The 27154-nt window shown below is 50.1% G+C and overlaps 1 protein-coding gene and 1 long non-coding RNA gene across 3 annotated transcripts in view; one reads left to right on the forward strand and one right to left on the reverse strand.

Moving 5' to 3' along the window:
• Positions 1-23657, reverse strand: part of ZBTB8B (zinc finger and BTB domain containing 8B) — a 133647-nt gene extending 109990 nt beyond the window's left edge. Inside the window, exon 1 of the mRNA XM_069622469.1 lies at positions 23559-23657. The gene's annotated coding sequence lies outside the window, so the exon portion shown is untranslated. The remainder of the gene's footprint in view (positions 1-23558) is intronic.
• Positions 1-27154, forward strand: part of LOC138503033 (uncharacterized) — a 282445-nt gene that overhangs the window by 84602 nt on the left and 170689 nt on the right. The gene's annotated exons all lie outside the window — the stretch shown is intronic.

Raw genomic sequence — 27154 nt, forward strand, 5'->3', positions numbered from 1 at the left:
TTTGCAGACAGGATTGCGAAACAAAGAGCTACAGATTTGGGAAATAAAATGATGACAGTACAGACTGAGGAAGTACCTTGTATGATAGAGAATGGAGTTGCCACAGTCAAAGAAATGCAGGCTGAGGCCACGACCGAAGAGATTCAGGGGTGGGCTGAGGGCTCTGCTGAGTTAGATTTGGAAGGATGTTGGGTGGACAAGGAAACAAAGAACTGGATGTTGCCAAACTGTTACGTGATGCAACGGTTACGATGGCGCATAGCCCTACCCACATTTGTGCGAAGAAAATGGTACAGCATTTATCCACAGTATGGAAAAATTAGCACATAAAAAAGAATGCAGAAAGGCTAGTGCAGAATTGTATTACGTGCCTGCAACACAATGTAGGGAAGGGAACCGTGACTCCAGCAGGTAGTTTTGGCCCACCCTCTATGCTATTTGAGGTGATCCATTTTGATTTCATAGAAATGGAAAGGTGCCAGAACTACAAATATGTGTTAGTGGTGATTTGTGCATTTAGCAAGTGGGTGGAAGCATATCCTTTAAAAGGCTGTACTGCCATGTCAACAGCAAAAGTAATGTTGAAGGAGTATTTCTCCCGGTTTGGGTTGCCCCGTGTCCTGTGGTCAGACAACGGCCCACACTTTGTGGGCGCAGTAGTACTACAGATCTGTGCAGGTCTACAGAGAGAGAAACGATTCCACAGTTCCAGGCATCCCAGTTCTGCCGGGCTTGTTGAGAGACATAACGGTATCTTAAAGTCAAAGATAGCTAAAATCTGTGCTGGGAGCAAGTTGAGTTGGGTGGATGCATTACCCCTAGCGCTGTTGTGCAGGCGCACGTCTGTACAGGCTAAAACTGGGCTCTCACCCTATGAAATTATAATGGGGAGACCGGCAAATGTATGGTGCGCACCGCAGCCCAAAAAAATATGTGAGGTCGAGCATCCTGTGTTAAGCACGTACTGTGACCTTTTAATACAGAAGTTGCGTTTGATTCATCAGCAGGTGCAGGAGGCGTTACCAGTGCGATACACTTGACCGGGGCACTCGCTGGAGCCTGGAAGTTGGGTCCCGATCAAGAACTTTGAGCGAAAGACAGCATTAGCACCTAGGTGGCACGGCCCCTACCAAGTACTTTTGGCGACGCAAACGGCTATTCGAGTGGACGGACGGAAGGCATGGATCCATGCTACACATGCCAAAAGATTCTCAGGATTGCTGACAACTTCAGACGACCAGAGAAAGGAGACGGTCTCGAAAACGAAAGAAACTGTTGCCAGTCCACTGCCACAGCATCAGCCTGAGCGAGAAGTGAAACTTGAAACAAAGCCTGAGCAAGAAGTGAAACTCGAAACAGAGCCTGAGGAGGCTGCCAGTGAGGGGAAAGGGCAAAAAGTGCCCAACGTTGCTCAGCAGAAACAACCTCTCTGCCGAGCGACACAAACTCTGTATCTCAAACACGAGCAGAAACAACGCGTGTACCCCTTTGGCGCCCGCCAGTCTCTGCAAACGCACCAGAGCCAAAGAAAGAAACGACATCATTGCCACGGCGCTCATCGCTACCCATCATTGTGCCACAGGCTGACAATGAGCCTGATACTGGAAGTGCAACGGCACTATTCACGGATCATACAATACCAGGAGTGAAACGGTATAATTTGCGGCCTCGACAGGCAAAGTGATCCACAGATCTTTGGTGCTTTTCTTTTGCCTTTGGTTCCACTCACGGACGGAGTAGGAACCAGGGACGCAGAGGAGAGAAGTGTGAGAGTTGTGCAAGTCAGACAATTCAAGACTCACGGCTCCTCGGTGCGCTTATAATAAAGTACATGTGTCCTAAGCCAGAGCAGGACAAGCTGGATGCACATAGTACTCTATCAATAAAGAACTGTTCAGAGATCGTCTGAGCAGTGGGAGAAAGAACTAATCTTGCTCGGAGTGGATAAGTGATCTAGGCTGTGAAAAGGCTGGCAGAATTGAACTGTGACATTTCGTTGAACTTTTCTGGCATCAAGAACGAGAGACATTTGCGACGAACTTTGCCAGCAAGAAGAAGGACGATGAAGAACAAATCAAGACCGGTTTCAGCCTCCTCCTGCACCCCTGCTGAAAAGATGATAGTTTTAGAGACTGTAAATTTAGGGAAAAAGCATGGTAAAAAGTATAAGGTACTGATTTGGACATTGGTCCTGTGTTTTCTAAGTATTGTAGTACCAACAATAACAGCTATTACACTATGGTTCCTGGAGTCCGCGCACCCATTAGAAACACTTTTGCCAAAAGCAGCTACTGAAAGCCCGGTTCATGTAATCACTGGTACTTTGTCCCCAATGGAAGAAAGACATAGAGAAGGATATGGCAACAATACATTGTTGCTCATCATGAACATGAACCATGAGGTTTTAAAGAAAAAAGATTGCTGGGTTTGTGCCCATTTACCACAGCACAGTGGGAAAGGGATAGGCTGGTATGTACAACCGTTACCATTGGTTTATTCATGTGGAGTATCGTTGAGTGCAATGTTCTTTGGGAAATGGAACAAGAGTAATACGGGTCAGCTAGACGAGACCAATATGAATGAATTTGAGGAAGTGATCATGAGACCTGTGGGCTGTTCCATATTCCACAAAGCTTGCGCGTTTTCACCAGATCCCATGAGGAAGAATACACGAAAGACAACAAGACTAGATAGATTACATAGGCAGAATAGACCAACCCCGCCAGCAGAAGAAACATCAGTAATGACATTTCGAATGAGGGATGAATGGAATAAAGATGCTGTGCCCCCTGCCTATACAATGGATCACAGCCCTGAAACTGCTCCCCTATGTTTCCAGAAAAATGGTTCCTATAAAGTAGGAACGTTTAGCAGCTGCCTGAACACAGTGGTTTTAAAGCACGAAATAGAACCCGTGTACGTAGGGGACCCTGTTTACTTTATACGTGGGGAAAAAGCATATCCATGGTTACCTAGGAACTGCGGAGGTACATGCTACCTAGGACCTTCATGCGGTGCTGTATGGGTCATTGCTCTCGGGGCATGCAAAGGTCACCCAACTGAATATAAAACAAAATACTCCCTAGGAGTGCCACTTCTGTATACTATGGGCACTCTGGCTTTGTTTAATCCTGCCCTCTTTTGGATAAGGGTCTGGTTCCAACCGGACCTGGAAAAGTGTAGGGAGGCGCTGGCACACCTCATGTCGCTGAGTGGAGGCAGAAGCCTCAAATGGTTTGTGCATATTAAGATGTTACATTGTGTTGGTGAACTTTGGAGTGACCCAAGAGGTAGTTGTTGCACAGTCCTGAATAAAGCAAAGGCTTTTGTCAAATAGATTGCAAGGGAATTGCTTCTTGTGGATGCCTCCTAGCGCAAGCTTGGTTGTTTCAATATTGCCCATATAACTGAGATAGGCTTTAAGCAGTATTTGGATGAAATTGCGCCTCGCTTGAGATTGGGCATTTTTCCAGTTGCTGTGTGGACACAGGTCTGTTGCATACAATGCCTTCCAATAGTTTGCACTGAGGGATGTACTAAGGGATGTATGCACATGGTGTCGAGAGAAAAACAAACGCATGGCCGAAATAACAGAGACACTGATGAAACAAAAACAGTAAAACAATTCATGGCTATAGACATTAATGATGAAGATGACAATAGCATGAAAGGTTCAGACATAGATACCCCAGACTTATCCTCATCAGAGGAGGATACAATGAATGAATAAGACGTTTGGCATACGGCCAAAAGGAGGGTTTGTCAATCTGGAAAAATGAATACCCTTCATTTGGTTGACGGACGTATCTTGATGGCCGAAGGCCAACCGTTTTATGCACGGAATTATAGAAATACAGACTGCCATGCTTGACCAGCAAGCGGCCATTTTAAACGTAGCAAGAATCGCCATTTTGCTTGTTAACCATTGCTCATTGCTTTCTGTCTAAACTGCTTTGCAACTTGTAATTCTTGCGAATTCTGCTTACTCTGCTCAACTGTTAACATTGTTGACTGAATATGAAAAGGGCAAGGTCGCGGGACTGAGGAGTTCGTTGAAACTCCTAATGAGTAGCCCAGAAAGGAATGCCCACGCTCCCTCTCTGTAGCCTTGAGGGAGAGCTGCAGGGCATTTAATCATTTCACAGCTGCCAGCCAGTCTCGTACTATGGTAGAATATGTTAGAATAAAACAGCTAAAGGCTTGAATTATGCTCTTCTTACGGCCCCCCTTTGCAAAACCCTTTCGAGCGTGTCGGCTCCCAAGACACGAATAGTACCTCATAGATAGCAAAGCTTGGAATGTGGCTCTTCCGCCGTGTGCAGCTTGCTTCCAAGAACAGAACCACCGTGTTCTGTTCAACAACTAAAAGATGCCTCAGCACTTTCTAAATTGCACATTGTTACTAGAATAGACATTGAAAGTGTCATAATTGTCATGCTCGTCGGAAATGTCCATCGTCATCCCGAGTTCAAAGAAACTTAATAAAGGGAGGTGTTAAACATGACATAGCTGATTGTATGATATGCATTTTGTATATATGTAACTGATGTACGTAATTCACTCTCTTGCGTCCCTCGAGGTCTAGAAAATACATGTCGCGGGGCGTGAGACCAGAATTGATCAATTGGGACTATTTTGCTTGCAATAAACCCTAGCATTGGGAATTTTAACCTCGTGTCTGGAGCATCTTTTCGTGTATGGTTATTGCCTTGTTTCCATATCGCGAGGGACCCCTAGGGGCCCCTTTCAGATCATCCTGCTTATTGGGGAATGTTACAGGTTAGCGGGCAAGGACCCGCCGGAAGGCTTGACTGCACATTCCACAAGGGGCATGGCAACCTCTGTTGCTATTCAGAGAGGTGTTCCACTTAAAGACATTTGTGCAGCTGCCACTTGGTTGTCTGTTAACACGTATGTGAAATATGACTGCCTGGATTCGTCTTCCAGTCAAGGAGGACAATTTGGAAAAGCAGTCCTTCGTTCAGTCCATGATAACAGTCAAGACAAAATATAATTCATACTCCCACCACTAAATTTCTACTGCTTTGGGAGGAGTCTATCATAAGATGAGGAATACGTGGGTGGACACAATCCATTTTAAGAACAAGTTACTTATCCCTGGTAACATTCTTTCGACCTGATGTTCCTCCCACGTATTCCTTATCGCCCACCCCAGCCTACCCTGTCGTAGAATTTACGTATCTACACTTTACGCTTTCTTGGAGTCTATGGACTATGGTACGCCTGGTAATTCCTCTAGAGGAGGGGGAAAAACAGAACTGAAACCAATAGGCGTTACGTGCGCTATTTGAACTGATGATGATGTCGACAGTCGAACGGAGGCCCTTGAGGGACATAGGGCCTCATTACGACTTTGGAGGTAGCAATGGCGCTATTGGCGCCATGGCTGCCTCCAAAATCGGGTCTGGGTTCCCTGAATGGGGAATTACTGGGCCATTCTGAGTTTGGAGGGCCCGGTAATTCCTCCTTCAGGGAACCCGGGCCCGGACCTTCCCCATTCCCATTTGAGCCCCCATAGGGTTCAATGGAAATGGGTGTGAGAGCTAACAACGGGCCGATTAGTAAAACCAGACATCCAGAGTGGGTCCCACGAGGGGACCTTGTAATCGTGCGGAGTGGGATTAACAACGTCGGCACCATTACCGGCGTTGTTAAACCCATTCCACACATCTTGTAATGAGGCCCAAAGACTCGACGAGACGGCACACAACAGCACCCCCTGTCGGGGGATGGGGAGAAATCCAAAGCAGCTAAAGCTGGAAGCATAATTATCATAAGATGAGGAACACGTGGGAGGACACAATCCATTCGGTAACTTTCTTTCGACTGGATGTTCCTCCCACTGTGGAATACGTTGGAGGCACATCCAGTTGAAAGAACATTCCCAGGGCTAAGTAACTTTTTCATCTCTTTGGGAAATTCATCTCTATGTTGCATTTCTTGATTTAGTACCGCTGTTGACTCTGTTTCTAGGTGAATGCTGTGGCAAATTCTTTTAACTCAGAGGGGTTCGGCCAAATTTGATTTTTGTGTTAATTCAATTGCACTCAAAAACAAATGCTTGTGTGCGCCATGGCCTGGGGGGGTGAGTCAACTCACCAGTTTGGAGTGTCCATGGGGGTAAGACATGGTTGTTTCCTGGCCCGCTCCTTTTTAACATCTACATACTAATAGACGCATTATTAAGCGGGTGCCAGTACCCTCCAAAACTGGCGTCGTGCAAATATCTGACGGTCTTCTATGCAGATGATACCGTTTTAATTTCAACCACTCCACAGGGTTTAGAAAAATCCTTATCTATCTTCCTGGCCAAGTGTTCCGAGCTCCATTTGAAACTGAATGTGGGCAAAACTAAATCCATGGTGTTTAGCCCCCATCCCTCGAAGCACAGGGTGATCAAACTGAAAGTGGGAGAGGGCCTGATTGAACAAGTGGCGTATTTTGATTATCTTGGTGTGAGGCTCCAAGAGCATCTGGGCTGGATTGCCCAGCTTGACAAAGTGGCGATCACCCTTGACAAATTAAGTGGCACTGTTGGGGAAGTCTTTGTAGCGATGGATGCAGCGCGGTGTCTCCGGCTCTGGACATAGGTAGCAAGCAGGTCCTTCATGCGGTGCTGTATGGGTCATTGCTCTCGGGGCATGCAAAGGTCACCCAACTGAATATAAAAGAAAATACTCCCTAGGAGTGCCACTTCTGTATACTATGGGCACTCTGGCTTTGTTTAATCCTGCCCTCTTTTGGATAAGGGTCTGGTTCCAACCGGACCTGGAAAAGTGTAGGGAGGCGCTGGCACACCTCATGTCGCTGAGTGGAGGCAGAAGCCTCAAATGGTTTGTGCATATTAAGATGTTACATTGTGTTGGTGAACTTTGGAGTGACCCAAGAGGTAGTTGTTGCACAGTCCTGAATAAAGCAAAGGCTTTTGTCAAATAGATTGCAAGGGAATTGCTTCTTGTGGATGCCTCCTAGCGCAAGCTTGGTTGTTTCAATATTGCCCATATAACTGAGATAGGCTTTAAGCAGTATTTGGATGAAATTGCACCTCGCTTGAGATTGGGCATTTTTCCAGTTGCTGTGTGGACACAGGTTTGGTGCTCCACAGCATCTGACATTTGCCTCATTGTGTGACAGCAGAAGAGAAACAGTGTCACACTTCTTCTTGCTCTGAAAAATCAAAGCGGCTGAGAGTTCTGTACCTAAAACCGGTTCTTAAAGACTCCGGAGTTCGCACAGTTAAATCCGGCCATGTTGTTTCTAACCTATTCCTCTTCCCTCACTGTGATATCTGCAACAGCCCGATACAGCCATGCGGTATAGCTTGGACTACTAAGTAGGATGTAGATCCTTTCTTTCCTTTTATTTGCATATATGTCCTAAGGCTCCGATCACTGCTCTCCTTGTTTTAATTTCCAAAAGGTAAGCCTGGACATTTGTAATGAACTGCTTGTAAAAGGTTTGTGTTGTTTTGCTAAATATTTTGTACGTTTTATGATACATGTTAAAACAGATTGTTTCGGGCTTTGAGTAAACGTGACCAGGTTGACAGGAATTGTACCTCCTTGTGTTATATTTGCCATCTCTAGATTTGTGATTTTAATCTTATTAGCTATGTAGGAAAGGTAGAAACTGAATTTATTATAGAAAATTATCAATGCTCAATTGGAATATCCATCGCACTTATCCATTCCTTGAATTAGCATTTCATACTGATATTGTATCTACATTTGTCAATGGTATACAAAATGATAAAAGGAGTTTTTCTTTCCTTAGGAAAGATGATTTCTAGGAAGTAAATTGACTTCTTTAATTGTCTGCATGATATATTGTTATTGATTCTATTTGTTATTGAGATTTTATACTTATTAGCCAATAATAGCCTTCCTTTTTACCATCTTTAAAAGTTTTAGGTACGCATATAAATTTATTTTTATGCTTTTATGGCTAATTTGCCGAATTAAAGCTTGACTTGAACTTATGATTTACACCCTCAGAACCATAAAATGAATACACCCTTTTGTTGAGACCTGAAATAAATTCCTTAAACCTTTCTGAAGACTGCCACAAATTCTTAAGGCAATCTGTGGCATGTGGTTTCCTCGTAGGATCTCCCAGATCCCTGAACAGAGGTTGACCTATGCCAAGAGAACATAGATGGACCTCTGGTAGATCATGACCTAACTCAGCTGAGACCACAGACAGGAAGATGTGGAAGGTAATCTGTACCACCACCACCACATATCTACCCACAAGAGTCAGGCCCAGAGCCGCAGGCTGCTTCCTGTACATAGATGAGGATACAGTGGAGACAAAAAGCGCTGGTTAGAACAGGTCCCATATAGCAGTTCCAAGAGGCCTGTAGAAATGGGTTTCCCTCGAGGCCCGGTCTAACAAAGCCACTACCTAGACGTGGGGTCTGGAATCATGAGTAGAGTTTATTAAAGGGAAGTGACCATTGCCCTCTTCAACGTGGGGAACCACACCCATAAAATCAGAACTGGTCAATCCATTGCGCAACTAGTGTGGAAAAGAATAGGAAGAGTAGGGGTTCGTCAAGGGACACCAGTGCGCTCGCGTTGCCACCTCAGGAAATAATTAGCAATTACTTAAATGAAACGGCCTGCTGCGATGGATACTTCCAGTGGGACACCCCTAACAGGCCAAGATTGATTACTGATTAGAAGTAATTGTTGGAAGTACAAGGCCACGTGCACTGCCTAAGATTATGCTGCGAATCAGTCTGTTTAGGAATTAAGCATACAATAGGATGTGCAAATACGTGATCACATTTAATCAGAAACAAAACAGCTGACACGTGTTTCGGCCAACATATCCACATACCAGACATTGTTCATGGGAAATGCTGCCGGTCAGGGATTGATCCCTTTGCTGTTCCAGCACTAATTCTTATAAGATTCTCCTGCACAATATCACACACCACAGCCAGTGATGTTGTCCCTTACTCATAATCCGTATCAGCAACTGCCCAGTCTGGCATACATTACGGCCAGTACTGAGTCTGGCATTATATTCATGACTGTGCTTTGTTCTTATCCCATATGGGACCACTATGGATTTGCCCATTACATGATGTTTATACCAAGACTTCCATAATCTCTTCAGTTTCTTTGGCATCTATCTAAACACCATCCAGGGTGAGTTTCTTCGTTTATCTGGTCAATTATAGAGTTTTGTATTTTCTAGCTAACTTACAGTCCTTACCAGCCTAGACCCATGCAGTCTATTACTCGTACTGTCTTAATATATATCCCCATTTCTACACAGGGATAATTTGAGAACATATCGGCCAAGCGGCTCATTTTACATTACGAGTGATACTTTGACTGAAACCACTAACCAGCAACCTTATACTTCTATCCGCATTGTTTGTTTATTATTTATTTATTTATTTATTCATTGATTGGTGAGCGATTATACCTCCTATTTTTACCTACACCTCCATGGAACCAATGATGGATGAGGTTGATGAACCCTGTAGTATAATGGTGCACTTCCATAATCCTACTTTCGCTTTTCGCAAGCCCACCTAGTCCAATTGGCATGGACAGACACCGGTTTTAGGATCCAATCAGCAGCTACCACCTTTATGCTGAATCGCTAGGTAGGTTATGGCTTTTCCATACCAAATCTCAGCTTTTAGACCTATTTCTCACTTACTCTATTGGTTTGGTCACTCATATCAGTTTTTGCTTGCATCAGGCACCTTCTGGCATTAATTGTCTCAAACCTTTTACCAACAAGCACGTTTCATATCAATCCCCCTCAACAATAGGTTGAGCACTCTTTTGCACCTCATTTGCTCTTTTCCTTGATGGCCTCCTTTCCTTCTTGGTTCACATCAGTAAGAGATCCTTCTTTACCACATTGAAGTGTTTTCCTTGGGCAAATGACCTTCATTCACGCTATGTATGAATAAATCTAGATTTCAGACAATTGAATACTATGATAACACAAGTTTTTGTTTTCTACATATTTTTCTCTCATGTCCACCTCTGCATACCCTCAATCCAACTCCTGTACTACGGTATGCTTTGACATTTCTTTACCAAATTATGTTTCAATATTATTTTGTAATGCTCATCTCTTGTGAAATCCTTTGGGATGCTGTTGTTGTATTACCATGTGCATTTACGCTATTTATTTTGTCACTTTTTTGTTTATCCTTATAATTTATTGTTTGAATGTGCTATTATAACATTGTTCATATGGATTTATTTTGCATATATATTTTTTGTTTTTTCACTTACTGTGCAGCCTTTTGTGGTCAAAACACGTGTCGGCTGTTTTGTTTCTGATTAAATTTGATCACATATTTGCACATCCTATTGTATGCTAAATTCCTAAACAGACCGATCCGCAGCATAATCTTAGGCAGTGCGTGTGGCCTTGTACCTCCAACAATAACTTCGAATTAGTGTGGAAAAGATTCTGGTCCCAGGGATGGAGGAATTCATGGCTCGAGAGAAGGCGCAGAAGGCCACTGTGAGGCCCAACACGTTGGAGGAGAAATCTAGAGGGAGCCAGAACCCATTGGGTTCCCCAGAACCCTCACTGCTGAAGATTACTTCCAAAATCCAAAGGGAGAGCCAACTCCAGTCGGAGTCTCTGACGCCCGCCACTTTGGAATACACAGAGGCCCAACGGATAGGCCCCTTGCTAAAGCAGACCCATAGACCGTTACCAACAGAGGAAGAGGACTTTCCACCCTGTGCAGGGAAACAAGGGGCCGGGCGATACCAACACCCACGGGTGATCTATAGCGAGCTCTGGTGGAAGGCCAAAGGGCCATAGAAAGTTAACATAGAGAGACCCTGGCCACCTTGAGAGGAAAGGTACCCAAGGCGGGGAGGGGGGCAAGAAGGTGTACTGGACCCAGGCTGACAGACCTTGACCTGGGCCAATGTGAAGCTGGGAGGGCGGACAAAAGGAGAGGATTCCATTCAACAAAGGTCGAGTCACACCAAGCTCAGCTAGTAGGTCAAGGTCCAGTCTCCCCTGACAATGGACCCAATAGACCACAGCCGAATCCAGGTTTGAAGGAGATACATCAGGATTTCAATTATTCGATGGTTGATCAAGGGAGATCCAGGAGCCAATAAAATAATTTCCTGGGAGTGAAAATAAGTTGGATAGAGGAGTCAGAAGAGGGGGACTTGGGAGCAAGGGTGTCGGTATGTGATAGGGTCATGACTGTCAAAGCGGGGGCATGGGGACCCTCCTCAATCTGGGACAGAAGGCTCACTAAGACAAAAAGGCAGAACCATGCCTTGCCCCGGACATGTGAAGTGGGAGTTGGGGGAGGCCCATCCCCAAAAATCCCATGTGCTGAAAATGTCAACCCTGGTACCACTCTTTGTCTCTGGATGTAGTTGCTGACCACCGTTCTTTCTTTTCTATATCAGAACCGCAACTCCCAGAATCTCCTCAGGATCAGCCAATACCACCTGGTCAGGATTCAATCAAAAGAGGAAACTGCAAAGGCGACCTTCGAGTTTAACCTAAACCCCAAATTCTTAGGGCTGTAGACAAGCTCAGAACAGCAATTCAACTTCCAGACGCACAGCATGACAGAGCAACAGCAGGAGAAATGCAGACTGTTTGGAAAACCATACTGGAGAAAGGGTGCAGGGATTGGAGGCTTTTGTAAAGCCTCTCACCTAGGACCTGGGGAAAAGACAGGTATCGATTGGTGCAGGACGTTAGGTGGGCGCTGCAGCCCATGGGAAGAGGCGGGAGGCACAGAACCACCAGTCTCACTGTTATTAGCAGGACGGATGGAGGAGTAACATCAAAGGGTATAGGTATGGTTTAGGTATGGGCTGGAAGTGCGAACGTCAACGGAGGGTAGCGTGGAGAAATGAAAGTAGCAGAAGCAAGAGCAGTGGTAGTGTGTGGAGAGTAGTAGTGTGGAGAATGTAGTGTACAAGCAGTGTGGGGGAGGGTGATAGGAAAGAAGATAGGAACATCAGAAGGTGGAAATAGGTGGGAGAAGACAGGCATTGGAGAGAAAGAGGAAAGAGACGTCTGTAGAAGAGAAGGTGTGTGGAGTTGGATAGAGGAAAGTAGGGGGAGAAGTTGAGTAGTAAAGAGAAGGGAGGCTGAAGATTGAAGGGCTCACACCTGCACCACCCTTTTATAAATAACCATTGCTAGTGTAGAGCCAAGATCGAAGATTCCTGAGGACTCTAGATAGCAGGCTTATTAGGGTACCATTGTTAGACGATGCCAGCTATTGGGCAGTAGGGGTTACCGGCCGGTAGTGCTAACCGAGGGTTATGGATGCCTGGGCTAGGTTATCCCACAGGAGACAAGAGCGAGGGACTGCCCTACTGGCACTTTCCAAACCCCTTCTCCAGCCAGAACATTTTATTTACCCATCTGTCTGTTCATAAACATAATGATCTACACACTCAGAACCAAACACTTTTTTGTTAATAAACTCCTTAAACCTTTCGGAAGACTCACGCAAATAAATTCTTTAAGCCATCTGTGACATCTATTGATGAACAATAAAATGTAAACTCTTCTGAAGGCTCCAGACAAGCATTGCGCAGCTGCACTGTTAAATATACACCTCCCCGCCAAAGCAGGCACAAGCCAACTAAGGAATCAGAATCTGGTCATCCAAAGGGCAATGCTGGTCTCCTCCTGGTGCTGGTTTTGGACAGTTGACTTAGATGATAAGGGTAATCCTTGGTATGCCAATTATATGAGGTCACTGACTCTGGCCCACTTCGATCTGATTTAAGCCTGTGATATCTCTCGCTTAACAATGTAAAACGCTGGTTATCTTACTATTGTATCAATTGGTTTCTTCTGCCATTATTGGCTAGACTACATTCTTGCACTTACCGATAGGCTCTGACAAGTCTCTTTTGGTAAAGTGGGCCATGGGCAGGCTATATTCTTCAGGGGGTGTGCGAGCCGGGACCGAAGCAATCCAAACAATAGTACTGCCGGGCCTAAAGAAAATAATGTCCAACCAGGCCTCTATACAAAAAGGATATTTAAACTAACAAAAATGTACACAACTAATACAAACACTACTGTCCCATCCCTGTATGGGAACGGAGAAATCAGACTTTAAGAATAAAGGGGCACTGTAGGTTTCTAGAGTTCAGCAGCAAAAAGTCAATGTTTAGGAATACGCCTTCCAAAAAGGTAGACAAAAGGGCTAATTGGTCACTAGGGTAATTTAAAATGGACCAGGTACACACGGCCACAACAAATACCATGTAGTTCTGGTCTTCAGGGTTTTTCAGCATTGAGCTATGTTTCTCCGCGCTTTTGGCTCTGAGCTGGCACACGGCTTTGATGGGATCCAACAATGCATTGCGGTTCAGAAACGGCATCACCGCGGTGGACGAGTGAGGACATGCCTTCAGCGGCGAGCAGGCTTGTCTAGCTCAAGATGGTGGCACTTTGGTACTGCAGCAGCGATGGTTTAGAGACTGAAGAAGCTGGCAACCAGGCAGTGGTGTCGGGCTGGCGGCGCTAAAAGACTTTGCAGATCTCAGATGCAGAGACGGCAGAGCTTCGGCATCGAGCAAAACTCTTGAGATGCAGAGGCAGTCGAGGTTAAAGTTCCCTTGTAGCAGTTTGGACTGCATTGATATTGCCCAACCCACTGTCAAGGTGTTTCAGAGATGCAGGAAGAGCCCAGGGTCCCTTCATCGGTCCTTAGGGTGCTAGGAGACCCAGCACAGTGTTTCAGGTGCAAGGTGCATCCTTTATTCTGCCTTTCCCAACCACAAAGGTTTGTAGAGAGCATTTCATTCATTCATTGTGTCATTTGTTAAAGTGCCTTTCACCATAATTATGCTCCCATGCGCTTTTGGTTGAACGCCTTCAGAGGGACCGAAAGTCAAAACATTTGGGAGGTGCTGTTATGTGTGTTTCAGTAGTTAGTTATGCAAGGGAGGCCAAAACCCTGCTAGTCATCCAAGCCTAAGTGGAGTGTGTGTGGGTGCAGCAGAGGTAGACTAAGGACTAAACTAAAGGTGGGGGGGTTGTGTTTAAGGAAATGGAGAGATATGTGGGAAGGATAGCATCTTGGGAGGATAGCTCAGGGCCAACGTGCTCGCCTTGGAAACAAGACGACACAGAGCAACACAGGTTCGATCCCTGGGTCCGCACTTAGAAACCTATGGGTATTAAGCGCGTTATAAATAACATATCATATCATACCAAAGCTACAGTTCAAAATGTATGTCGTTAAAGGTAGCTTCATTCTTATGGCAGATGTGATGTGCAATAGCGTTTGTGTTATATGTGAGTGCAGGGTGTGTGAAGCGAGACTGCGCCTTCAGCTAAATTGTGAAGGTGCAGTGTCCGAGCGGAAAAATTGGTGAGTTGTACTAACAACAACATCTACATTTTGGGTTCCATCTATGCACAAGGAGCATTGCTAGGTTTCACAGGTGATCCAAGTGCTCGATGAATACATATTACTTACCCTCTGAGAGGTTCTCAGAGTGAGAGATTGCCATCCCTAGTTCTCTCTAATGCGTAAACAAGTTCCCCATTTCATGATTGCATGCAGCGGCAAGGCATACCCGGCTGTGCTTTAGAGTTCCATGCAGTGCCAACTACGAGCCAGGGGTCCGAGGTGCTCGATTGTCCTACTACGGGATGATCAGCATGATTTTCCCAAGGTGCATTTTAAGTGCGATGCATTGCCCACCCGCCAAGCCCATATGAGTGCAATGCCTGGCCGACTGTCAGGATTCGTTTTAGGAGCGAGTTGCTGGAGTAACTACCAGAGTCCTGTGTGTCTTTGGCATCCCACAATGAAGGTTGGGTGGCAGAGAAAGAGGTGGAAAGGAAAGAAGAGGCCTATCCTTGGCCTCAAGCCCAGGGACCGCATCTCCCTGGTGCTGAAATCCCTCCACTGGCTCCCTGTGGCTGCTAGGATCAAGTTCAAGACCCTCTGCATAGTCCACAACCCCTTCTGAGGCTGGGGCCCGCACTATCTACAACACTCTCTCTTCCTAAATACTCTCCTTCTCGAGCCCTGCGCTCGTCCACCTCCAACTCTCTGTGGGTGAGTCGTTTTTCCAAGCAGAGATTTGTGGGTAGATCTTAATCCTCTGCAAGTGCCTCCCTCTGGAACAGCCTCCCTGCTTCTCTCCGCCTTGAGCCAGAGCTCCTTAAGTTCCGGAAACTCCTCAAGACCTTCCTCTTCTCTTCCTCTTTCTCTCTCCGTCTCCCCTACTAGCCTCTTCTCTCCTTCTCTCCTTCCTAATCCCTCCATCTCTCCCCTAACCCTGTTCAGCTTTTGCTGACTGGTCGCCTGGCTCACCGCCAGAGCATCACAGGTCGCAGGCTCCCTCACTAGTCTTTGCATTTGCCTCTGAGCCTCTGCCCTATGCTCAGCACCTGTTCCATGAGAGGGGTAACCTCTCTGCACTTAACCCAGGGCCCTGGTGGACGGGGCGCACTTGTTTCCCCCCAACCCCCTCCATAACACTTCCGTCTGTACACTTGCATGACCTGAATTTATGAGGCCTAGTAAGTTCTGTCTTGTCCCCTTTTGTCTCCCCTCCCTATTCTAGTTTAGCTGTAAACACTTCATTCACTTGCACTACGAGAAATGCCGTCAGGCCTAGTACGCTAGTTACTTTTTTGTTAGATCATTCCGAAACCTCAAGGCCTAAGTATGACTGCTGTTTTCCCTTGCTCCCTTCCCGCCTTTAAGCGCTTTGATGCACTTTACTTTTGTATAACCGCTGTACAAATAAACAATGACAATTACAAAATTACACTGCCTCTGCCACCCATGGCTGCCCCCAACCAGCCAACAGCAGGCTTCAGTAAGCCCTCTTGTTTTGAACAGCACAGGTCTGCATTGAGCGAGCACTCAATCACAGATTTATCCAATGGGGAGCCCCCTAAACAGGGATGAGGCGGGTGGTGCGTCTCCCTTTTGTAGCAACCTGATCCACATTGTCTACGTCTCGCCCACTACGGTGTGTGATCCACTTTGAATCGCTGTCAATCACCCTCTTAGCCGAAGTGAATTACCTATGTCGCACAGCGCCCCTATTGCCTGCTCCCAGGAGGTCCCCAGTGTCTCTCGGTTCTCCTTAGATGCCAAATGATGTGCCCTGCCCCCCATGTGCCGCCCCCCTCAATCTGTTGGTGCCTCTTCGCCCCAGGTCTGTACCCAGGTGTCACACTGGGTTTAGGTGACCCTGCCTCTCTTCCCCCTTGGTTCACCATGTGATTTCCCATCCCCAATGAGTTGGTGCCTCTCCATCCTTGAACTCCAGGTGATACCTGCCTGCCCACCCACCCCAGAGATGCCAATAGCTCTGTGCCCTTTTCCCCTGCACCAAATTAAACTCATCTCCCCCGGTTGCCAATGTGTATATCCCTACTGTTAATTAGTTCAGCCCCACTTACCCATCCATTCATCTTCCATGGTCTTTCTGCCACTTGCCCCCGCCCCAAACTCTTCTTCATTGCCTCCACCAACCCCAGGTTAGCTACATGGTCACCATGCACGCTCGCCCACCCACCCCCCTGCAGGTGAGGTGCTCTGTCTCTGTGCCCTTCACCTTCTGCCCCCTGGTGATCCCCTTACTGCCTTTGTGCCCCCCGGGTGATGCTCGTTGCCTCTCTGCTCCTAACCAAGATGACCGCCACCTTGTTGTTTCTTTCTCTGCCCCCAGCAGGTGATGTCTGTGATGCACTCCTGCCCCTCCCCCAAGGTACTTGCCCATTGTCTCTGCTCCCAGGTGATGATGTCCATGGTCTCCCTCTCCCCCTCCAGGCTCTCTGCCCCCCAGGTGATGTCTGTGATGCACTCCTACCCCTTCGCCAGGTACTGCCCCATTGCCACTGCTCCCAGGTGATGATGTCCATTGTCTCCCTCTCCCGCTTCAGGCTCCCTGCCACCCCCCCGCACCACCGCCCCCGTCCAGGTGATGTCTGTGATGCACTCCTGCCTCTTCCACCAGGTACTGCCCCATTGTCTCTGCTCCCAGGTGATGATGTCCATTGTCTCCCTCTCCCCCTCCAGACTCTCTGCCCCCACCCAGGTGATTTTTGTGATGCACTCCTCCCCCCCTCCAGGTACTGCCCCACTGTATCTGCTCCCAGGTGATGATGTTCATTGTCTCCCTCTCCCCCTCCAGGCTCTCTGCCCTGAGCAGGTGATGTCTGTGATGCACTCCTGCCCCTTCCCCAGGTACTGCCCCATTGTCTCTGCTCCCAGGTGATGGTGTCCATTGTCTCCCTAGCCCCCTCCAGGCTCTCTGCCCCCAGCAGGTGATGTCTGTGATGCACCCCTGCCCCTTCCAACAGGTACTGCCCCATTGTCTCTGCTCCCAGGTGATGATGTCCATTGTCTCCCTATCCCCCTCCAGGCTCTCTGCCCCCCAGGTGATGTCTGTGATGCACTCCAGCCCCTTCTCCCAGGTACTGCCCGATTGTCTCTGCTCCCAGGTGATGATGTCCATTGTCTCCCTCTCCAAGCTCTCAGCCCCCCCCCACCAGGTGATGTCTGTGATGCACTCCCCCCCCCCTCCAGGTACTGCCCATTGTCTCTGCTCCCAGGTGATGATGTCCATTGTCTCCCTCTCCCCCTCAAGGCTCTCTGCCCCCCCCCCAGGTGATGTCTGTGATGCACTCCTGCGCCTTCCCCCAGGTACTGCCCCATTGTCTCTGCTCCGAGGTGATGCTGTCCATTGTCTCCCTCTCCCCCTCCAAGCTCTCTGCCCCCCAGGTGATGTCTGTGATGCACTCCTGCCCCTTCTCCCAGGTACTGCCCGATTGTCTCTGCTCCCAGGTGATGATGTCCATTGTCTCCCTCTCCAGGCTCTCAGCCCCCCCCCCCGGGATTGTCTGTGATGCACTCCTGCCCCTTCCCCCAGGTACTGCCCCATTGTCTCTGCTCCCAGGTGATGATGTCCATTGTCTCCCTCTCCCCCTCCAGGCTCTCTGCCCCCCCCCACCAGGTGATGTCTGTGATGCACTCCTGCCCCCTCCAGGTACTTCCCCATTGTCTCTGCTCCCAGGTGATGGTGTCCATTGTCTCCCTCTCCCCCTCCAGGCTCTCTGCCCCCCCAGGTGATGTTTGTGATGCACCCCTCCCCCCCTACAGGTACTGCCCATTGTCTCTGCTCCCAGGTGATGATGTCCATTGTCTCCCTCTCCCCCTCCAGGCTCTCTGCCCCCCCCCCCCCCAGATGATGTCTGTGATGCACTCCTGCCCCTTCCCCCAGGTACTGCCCCATTGTCTCTGCTCCCAGGTGATGGTGTCCATTGTCTCCCTCTCCCGCTCCAGGCTCTCTGCCCCCCCAGGTGATGTTTGTGATGCACTCCTCCCCCCCTCCAGGTACTGCCCATTGTCTCTGCTCCCAGGTGATGATATCCATTGTCTCCCTCTCCCCCTCCAGGCTCTCTGCCCCCCCCAGGTGATGTCTGTGATGCACTCTTGCCCGTTCCCCCAGGTACTGCCCCATTGTCTCTGCTCCCAGGTGATGGTGTCCATTGTCTTCCTCTCCCCCTCCAGGCTCTCTGCCCCCAGCAGGTGATGTCTGTGATGCATTCCTGCCCTTTCCCCCAGGTACTGTTCCATTGTCTCTGCTCCCAGGTGATGATTCCATTGTCTCCCTCTCCCCCTCCAGGCTCTCTCCCCCGCCCCCCAGGTGATGTCTGTGATGCACTCCTGCCCCTTCCCCATGTACTGCCCCATTGTCTCTGCTCCCAGGTGATGCTGTCCATTGTCTCCATCTCCCCCTCCAGGCTCTCTGCCCCCCACCCCCCAGGTGATGTCTGTGATGCACTCCTGCCCCTTCCCCCAGGTACTGCCCCATTGTCTCTGCTCCCAGATGTCCATTGTCTCCCTCTCCCCCTCCAGGCTCTCTGTCCCCGCCTAACCTCCCGGTGATGTCTGTGATGCACTCCTGCCCCTTCCCCCAGGTACTGCCCCATTGTCTCTGCTCCCAGGTGATGGTGTCCATTGTCTCCCTCTCCCCCTCCAGGCTCTCTGCCCCCCCACCCCCAGGTGATGTCTGTGATGCACTCCTGACCCTTCCCCCAGGTACTGCCCCATTGTCTCTGCTCCCAGGTGATGGTGTCCATTGTCTCCCTCTCCAGGCTCTCTGCCCCCCCCCCCAGGTGATGTCTGTGATGCACTCCTGCCCCTTCCCCCAGGTACTGCCCCATTGTCTCTGCTCCCAGGTGATGGTGTCCATTGTCTCCTTTTCCCTCACCAGGCTCTCTGCCCCCCCCCCAGGTGATGTCTGTGATGCACTACTGCCCCTTCCCCCAAGTACTGCCCCATTGTCTCTGCTTCCAGGTGATGGTGTCCATTGTCTTCCTCTCCCCCTCCAGGCTCTCTGCCCCCAGCAGGTGATGTCTGTGATGCACGCCTGCCCTTTCCCCCAGGTACTGTTCCATTGTCTCTGCTCCCAGGTGATGATTCCATTGTCTCCCTCTCCCCTCCAGGCTCTCTCCCCCCGCCCCCCAGGTGATGTCTGTGATGCACTCCTGCCCCTTACCCCAGGTGCTGCCCCATTGTCTCTGCTCCCAGGTGATGATGTCCATTGTCTCCCTCTCCCCCTCCAGGCTCTCTGTCCCCCCCTAACCTCCCGGTGATGTCTGTGATGCACTCCTGCCCCTTCCCCCAGGTACTGCCCCATTGTCTCTGCTCCCAGGTGATGGTGTCCATTGTCTCCCTCTCCCTCACCAGGCTCTCTGCCCCCCCCAGGTGATGTCTGTGATGCACTCCTGCCCCTTCCCCCAGGTACTGCCCCATTGTCTCTGCTCCCAGGTGATGATGTCCATTGTCTCCCTCTCCCCCTCCAGGCTCTCTGCCCCCAGCAGGTGATGTCTGTGATGCACTCCTGCCCCTTCCCCCAGGTACTGTCCCATTGTCTCTGCTCCCAGGAGATGGTGTCCATTGTCTCCCTCTCCCTCACCAGGCTCTCTGCCGCCCCCATGGTGATGTCTGTGATGCACTCCTGCCCCTTCACCCAGGTACTGCCCCATTGTCTCTGCTCCCAGGTGATGGTGTCCATTGTCTCCCTCTCCCCCTCCAGGCTCTCTGCCCCCCCCCAGGTGATGTCTGTGATGCACTCCTGCCCCTTCCCCCAGGTACTGCCCCATTGTCTCTGCTCCCAGGTGATGATGTCCATTGTCTCCCTCTCCCCCTCCAGGCTCTCTGCCCCCCCAGGTGATGTCTGTGATGCACTCCTGCCCCTTCCCCCAGGTACTGCCCCATTGTCTCTGCTCCCAGGTGATGATGCCCATTGTCTCCCTCTCCCCCTCCAGACTCTCTCTGCCCCCCCCCAGGTTATGTCTGTGATGCACCCCTGCCCCTTCCCTCAGGTACTGCCCCATTGTCTCTGCTCCCAGGTGATGGTGTCCATTGTCTCCCTCTCCCCCTCCAGGCTCTCTGCCCCCCCCAGGTTATGTCTGTGATGCACCCCTGCCCCTTCCCTCAGGTACTGCCCCATTGTCTCTGCTCCCAGGTGATGCTGTCCATTGTCTTCCTCTCCCCCTCCAGGCTCTCTGCCCCCCCCCAGGTTATGTCTGTGATGCACCCCTGCCCCTTCCCTCAGGTACTGCCCCATTGTCTCTGCTCCCAGGTGATGCTGTCCATTGTCTCCCTCTCCCCCTCCAGGCTCTCTGCCCCCCCCCCATCCCCCAGGTACTGCCCATTGTCTCTGCTCCCAGGTGATGGTGTCCATTGTCTTCCTCTCCCCCTCCAGGCTCTGTGCCCCCCCAGGTGATGTTTGTGATGCACTCCTGCCCCTTCCCTCAGGTACTGCCCCATTGTCTCTGCTCCCAGGTGATGCTGTCCATTGTCTCCCTCTCCCCCTCCAGGCTCTCTGCCCTGAGCAGGTGATGTCTGTGATGCACTCCTGCCCCTTCCCCCAGGTACTGCCCCATTGTCTCTGCTCCCAGGTGATGCTGTCCATTGTCTCCCTCTCCCCCTCCAGGCTCTGTGCCCCCCCCAGGTGATGTCTGTGATGCACTCGTGCCCCTTCCCTCAGGTACTGCCCCATTGCCTCTGCTCCCAGGTGATGCTGTCCATTGTCTCCCTCTCCAGGCTCTGTGCCCCCCCCAGGTGATGTCTGTGATGCACTCCTGCCCCTTCCCTGAGGTACTGCCCCATTGTCTCTGCTCCCAGGTGATGGTGTCCATTGTCCTCCTCTCCCCCTCCAGGCTCTCTGCCCCCCCACCCCACCAGGTGATGTCTGTGATGCACTCCTGCCCCTTCCCTCAGGTACTGCCCCATTGTCTATGCTCCCAGGTGATGGTGTCCATTGTCTCCCTCTCCCCCTCCAGGCTCTCTGTCCCCCCACCCCCCCAGGTGATGTCTGTGATGCACTCCTGCCCCTTCCCTCAGGTACTGCCCCATTGTCTCTGCTCCCAGGTGATGCTGTCCATTGTCTCCCTCTCCCCCTCCAGGCTCTGTGCCCCCCCAGGTGATGTCTGTGATGCACTCCTGCCCCTTCCCTCAGGTACTGCCCCATTGTCTCTGCTCAAAGGTGATGCTGTCCATTGTCTCCCTCCCCCCTCCAGGCTCTCTGCCCTGAGCAGGTGATGTCTGTGATGCACTCCTGCCCCTTCCCCAGGTACTGCCCCATTGTCTCTGCTCCCAGGTGATGGTGTCCATTGTCTTCCTCTCCCCCTCCATGCTCTCTGCCCTGAGCAGGTGATGTCTGTGATGCACTCCTGCCCCTTCCCCAGGTACTGCCCCATTGTCTCTGCTCCCAGGTGATGCTGTCCATTGTCTCCCTCTCCCCCTCCAGACTCTCTCTGCCCCCCCAGGTGATGTCTGTGATGCACTCCTGCCCCTTCCCCCAGGTACTGCCCCATTGTCTCTGCTCCCAGGTGATGATGTCCATTGTCTCCCTCCCCCCTCCAGGCTCTCTGCCCTGAGCAGGTGATGTCTGTGATGCACTCCTGCCCCTTCCCCAGGTACTGCCCCATTGTCTCTGCTCCCAGGTGATGGTGTCCATTGTCCTCCTCTCCCCCTCCAGGCTCTCTGCCCCCCCCCCAGATGATGTCTGTGATGCACTCCTGCCCCTTCCCCCAGGTACTGCCCCATTGTCTCTGCTCCCAGGTGATGATGTCCATTGTCTCCCTCCCCCCTCCAGGCTCTCTGCCCTGAGCAGGTGATGTCTGTGATGCACTCCTGCCCCTTCCCCAGGTACTGCCCCATTGTCTCTGCTCCCAGGTGATGGTGTCCATTGTCTTCCTCTCCCCCTCCATGCTCTCTGCCCTGAGCAGGTGATGTCTGTGATGCACTCCTGCCCCTTCCCCAGGTACTGCCCCATTGTCTCTGCTCCCAGGTGATGCTGTCCATTGTCTCCCTCTCCCCCTCCATGCTCTCTGCCCTGAGCAGGTGATGTCTGTGATGCACTCCTGCCCCTTCCCCAGGTACTGCCCCATTGTCTCTGCTCCCAGGTGATGCTGTCCATTGTCTCCCTCTCCCCCTCCAGACTCTCTCTGCCCCCCCAGGTGATGTCTGTGATGCACTCCTGCCTCTTCCCCAGGTACTGCCCGATTGTCTCTGCTCCCAGGTGATGCTGTCCATTGTCTCCCTCCCCCCTCCAGACTCTCTCTGCCCCCCCAGGTGATGTCTGTGATGCACTCCTGCCCCTTCCCCCAGGTACTGCCCCATTGTCTCTGCTCCCAGGTGATGATGTCCATTGTCTCCCTCTCCCCCTCCATGCTCTCTGCCCTGAGCAGGTGATGTCTGTGATGCACTCCTGCCCCTTCCCCAGGTACTGCCCCATTGTCTCTGCTCCCAGGTGATGCTGTCCATTGTCTCCCTCTCCCCCTCCATGCTCTCTGCCCTGAGCAGGTGATGTCTGTGATGCACTCCTGCCCCTTCCCCAGGTACTGCCCCATTGTCTCTGCTCCCAGGTGATGCTGTCCATTGTCTCCCTCTCCCCCTCCATGCTCTCTGCCCTGAGCAGGTGATGTCTGTGATGCACTCCTGCCCCTTCCCCAGGTACTGCCCCATTGTCTCTGCTCCCAGGTGATGCTGTCCATTGTCTCCCTCTCCCCCTCCAGACTCTCTCTGCCCCCCCAGGTGATGTCTGTGATGCACTCCTGCCCCTTCCCCCAGGTACTGCCCCATTGTCTCTGCTCCCAGGTGATGATGTCCATTGTCTTCCTCTCCCCCTCCAGGCTCTGTGCCCCCCCCCCAGGTGATGTCTGTGATGCACTCCTGCCCCTTCCCTCAGGTACTGCCCCATTGTCTCTGCTCCCAGGTGATGCTGTCCATTGTCTCCCTCTCCCCCTCCAGACTCTCTCTGCCCCCCCAGGTGATGTCTGTGATGCACTCCTGCCCCTTCCCCCAGGTACTGCCCCATTGTCTCTGCTCCCAGGTGATGATGTCCATTGTCTCCCTCCCCCCCTCCAGGTACTGCCCGTTGTCATCCTGCCTCCAGCCCTTGAGGTCGCAGGCCCCTAGCCCGGAAGGGGGGGCAAAGGCCCCTGCAGACCCCCGCCCCTCCCCCATAAGGAAATAAACGCTTCTCCATCCTCACCTTTTAACTGGACCCTCTCCGCATCTCCACCAAGCCTAGCGCAGGGACGTACGGCCGGCCCCGCCCATGCATGATTGACGGCGTTCTGCCCCAATCGGAGAGGACTGTCTGGCGAGGAAGGCGGTGCACTAACAGCAGGTTTTTCCCTGTCAAGCCTGGAACATGCGCAGTGAGCACACCGCCTGGGGAGTGAGCGTAGACGCGGAACTACAACTCCCAGCATGCAATGGCCCGACTGACGGCGCCTACGGGTAACCCAACCGTATTATTGGTAAGGGGAACATGGGCCCCTGACTAGCAACATTCATCAGGACTCTTTTCTGTCAACGGGACGAATTACAAGAGAGCAGGAGCGACATGGGCAATTCATCCTTCGGGATTAATTATTTGGGAACTCACCTTTGAGAGGTTAAAAAAACGGCCAGCAGGTGGCGCTGTTCTCCTAAATAATGCAACGTTTAAACGTTTCCCGTGAGTGTGTCCATCACAGACCTGCCAACATTTGAAAATCAAAAGCCCCGAGACAGACGCACGCAGAGATAGATGTGTGTGTCGAAATAACCTGTTTTATGGGAGGTTTCCAAACGCAGGAGGCTCTACAACCACTTTTCAGATCACTGACCCTTTTACAGAGGAGAAATACTTTATCTCCCCGGTGGTGGAAATGGACACCTTGTATTGGGGGAACGCTCTCCCCGCCGGGGTAATGTCGGCGTGTCCCAAGGGGCAGAGCTAGGTAAAGCTTCATGGGAAGCGTGTGATGTACTCGGCCAAAAAGATTTGCCATTTTTGTTTTTAAGCAAGGAAATTGTACTACAGATGGTGTGTTAATGTCACCAGACAGCAGGTTATAGTAACACAGCATTATGTAAGAAACACTCACATAGAACTGCTCCAGTTGTGTTTTTGCACATAGATTTAATGTGAAGAAAAAGATCATATGGTTGCCCTTTTTTTTGATGACATGTGTTTCAGCATTGGCCGCCTTTTTCAAATCAGGGCATGTAATATATATGAATACAACACAAAGAAAACATTTGTCTTCTAGTGTTAGTCTAGTTCTGCATATATTTTTCGGGTTAGATCTCGCCTCTGTGCGTGCTGCATTCTCCCGCGTTGGCTGTTTTGTCATAATTAGTGTGGTGTAGCTTGTGTCTGTAGGCACAGCAGGCTCGGGACCCACACCTGGACATACCTGTCTCACTTGGGTTGACATTTGGAAAACAGATGAGGGCTGGAAGGTTGTACAGAGCAGTGCCAGTGCTTAAGATTGATTCATAACCTTCTACCCATCACTTTTTTTGGTTATTGTTTATCTTCAATGAACAAAGGACTCGTCCCCAATAAAATACATTTACTTGCCATTAATAAAGGACTCATCTTCTGACATCACTTGACGCCAGGCAGCTTGCCTCATCACAGCCATACCTGAGCAGGAGCTCAGGTCGCCAACACCGTTTCCAAAGCTGTGTAGAATTCTTTCTGTCAAGTCCCGTGCACGCGCTGCGGACCGGCAAAGGCAAGCTACAATTGTGCTGCCACATCGTTTTCACGCCACATCAGTCCTCCTGGAACTGACCTGCGGCGTACATGTTTCCTGTCTCCTACTGAGCACCGACTGTTACCGTGCTCCCAGTGTTTGACTGACAGAGCAAGCAGAAGCTCAGCAACCTACACCAGCAGTACCAGAGTCCCGACACCCCGGGACAGCAGCTGAACGACATTCCCCTGTCCTTTATAGATTCATAGGGGATTCACTTCTAGACTACATCAACTCTGCCCTGAGGAAGGCTTCTACCACACCAACCTATTTAGGCCCGCCGAAACGTGTTTTTCCCATTGCTGGGTCCCGCTCCCTCCTGGAAGCACCCCCGGAAACTACTCCATGATTTCTCATACACGTTGGCAGTCAATGATATGGCAAATAACTACATGTCATTAGTTGATTATGAATAATTCAATTCTGTACTAACCAGGGTAATTTTTTACACACCCTGGTTAAAACCCAACAGGCACAACTGCCTTTTTGTGGTTTTCTCTGTTCTTTTTACTAATTGTCTTATTGCATTATTTTCTATTCCAATTATTTGTTGAAATCATAATGTACATATGCTTTGTTGTATGTCTCCTTTTCATCTTTTGTTATGTTGTTTTTTTTAAAAACTTGTAAAAAACATTTTTGAAATACGTTAAAGAATATGTTTTTTTGTATAATAAATCTATTTTCATGTACTCCTTAGGTTTTTTTCTTTGGCTCTGTTGTCCCTGTGACTTTCCTTGAAAGCATATGCCTTATAAATAAGATGGAGATTCAACCATAAAATCATTGACATAATTTAGGACTGTCTTGTGCGTGGGTTCCTTTCTGAGGTTCCCTGTATTTAACACCAACACCGTTGCTGCAGGAGCAGCCATATCCACTCCCAGTCCACAAAGTAGGCCCATGGGACATTACCGGAGAGCCTGCATCACTGGACTCAAAGTACAGAAAAATCTGGGATCCCTCCACTTCGCTTGATGACCACTTCCAGCCATACAAGGCACACCTTTGCCGGGCTCACCCTACATCTGCCCCTCATTATTTTTGCGTGCTGTTTTCGATGCTAAATGCGCCTTTCAAAAACGGCAGACTGGCCCAATCTGGCTTTAAAGAGCCAATCCACGATGCCGGCAGGCGGAAGCAGGCCCTGCGTCTCTAAGGCCCGGTATCCATGGCCCCTGTCTGTGCCTGTCAGTGTTGCAAGGGTCTGCCTGCCTAGTCGAGTGTTCCCTGCACCCCTATTCGGCCCATCCACAGTAAGTCATTGCAAATATTATTCTATGCACACCCATTGCTACGCTCTGCTTACATCCTTCCTAACTACTGGCCTTGCACCTACCGGCTGCAAACAAGTACACCAGTGCTAGTTATGCGGTTTGACTTGCCGCGACGCCCTCGCCCCCCACATCTCATACCGACACCTATCTCCCACCCACCACTACTGGTTGCTACCATGTTGGAGCTTGCAGCCATCAAGGCCTCATAGCATAGAGCAACGTACCTGGGCCATTACTCAGGCCGCATACGCAACAACGGCATCTGAACAATCATTATCTGATTATTCACTCTCTAGGCCACTATATGCCCACCAACTACGCCACGCCTTTTGTTGCACCAGTTTACGGAGGAACATAAGTTTCTACTGCCACATGTTGTCAATTGTGCCCTACGCCACAGATATTGACGCACACACACATCAGTATGATATGATATGATATGATATGATATGATATGATTGGTTATTTATAATGCGCTTAATATCCAGAGGTTTCTAAGTGCGGTCCCAGGGATTGAACCTGTGTTGCTCCGTGTTGTCTTGCTTCCAAGGCAAGCACATTGCCCCTGAGCTATCCTCCCGAACTACAGTTTGCCTAACCAGTCCCTCATGCCAGAGTCCCTTTCTGCGCAATATTTCCATGCCTGCATGTCCCTATACTGTGCTAAATGCGCTATGATCTCTCTGCCAATCCTACTGAATTGTAACTTTGCTAGTTTGCTCCTTTATTGTGCTACATTGCGCCATGATATCTCTGATACCGCTCACAGCGAATCGTAT

Source organism: Ambystoma mexicanum, chromosome 11 (genome assembly GCF_040938575.1).
Source record: "Ambystoma mexicanum isolate Mex_15411 chromosome 11, UKY_AmexF1_1, whole genome shotgun sequence".
Classification (NCBI taxonomy): Eukaryota; Metazoa; Chordata; class Amphibia; order Caudata; family Ambystomatidae; genus Ambystoma; species Ambystoma mexicanum.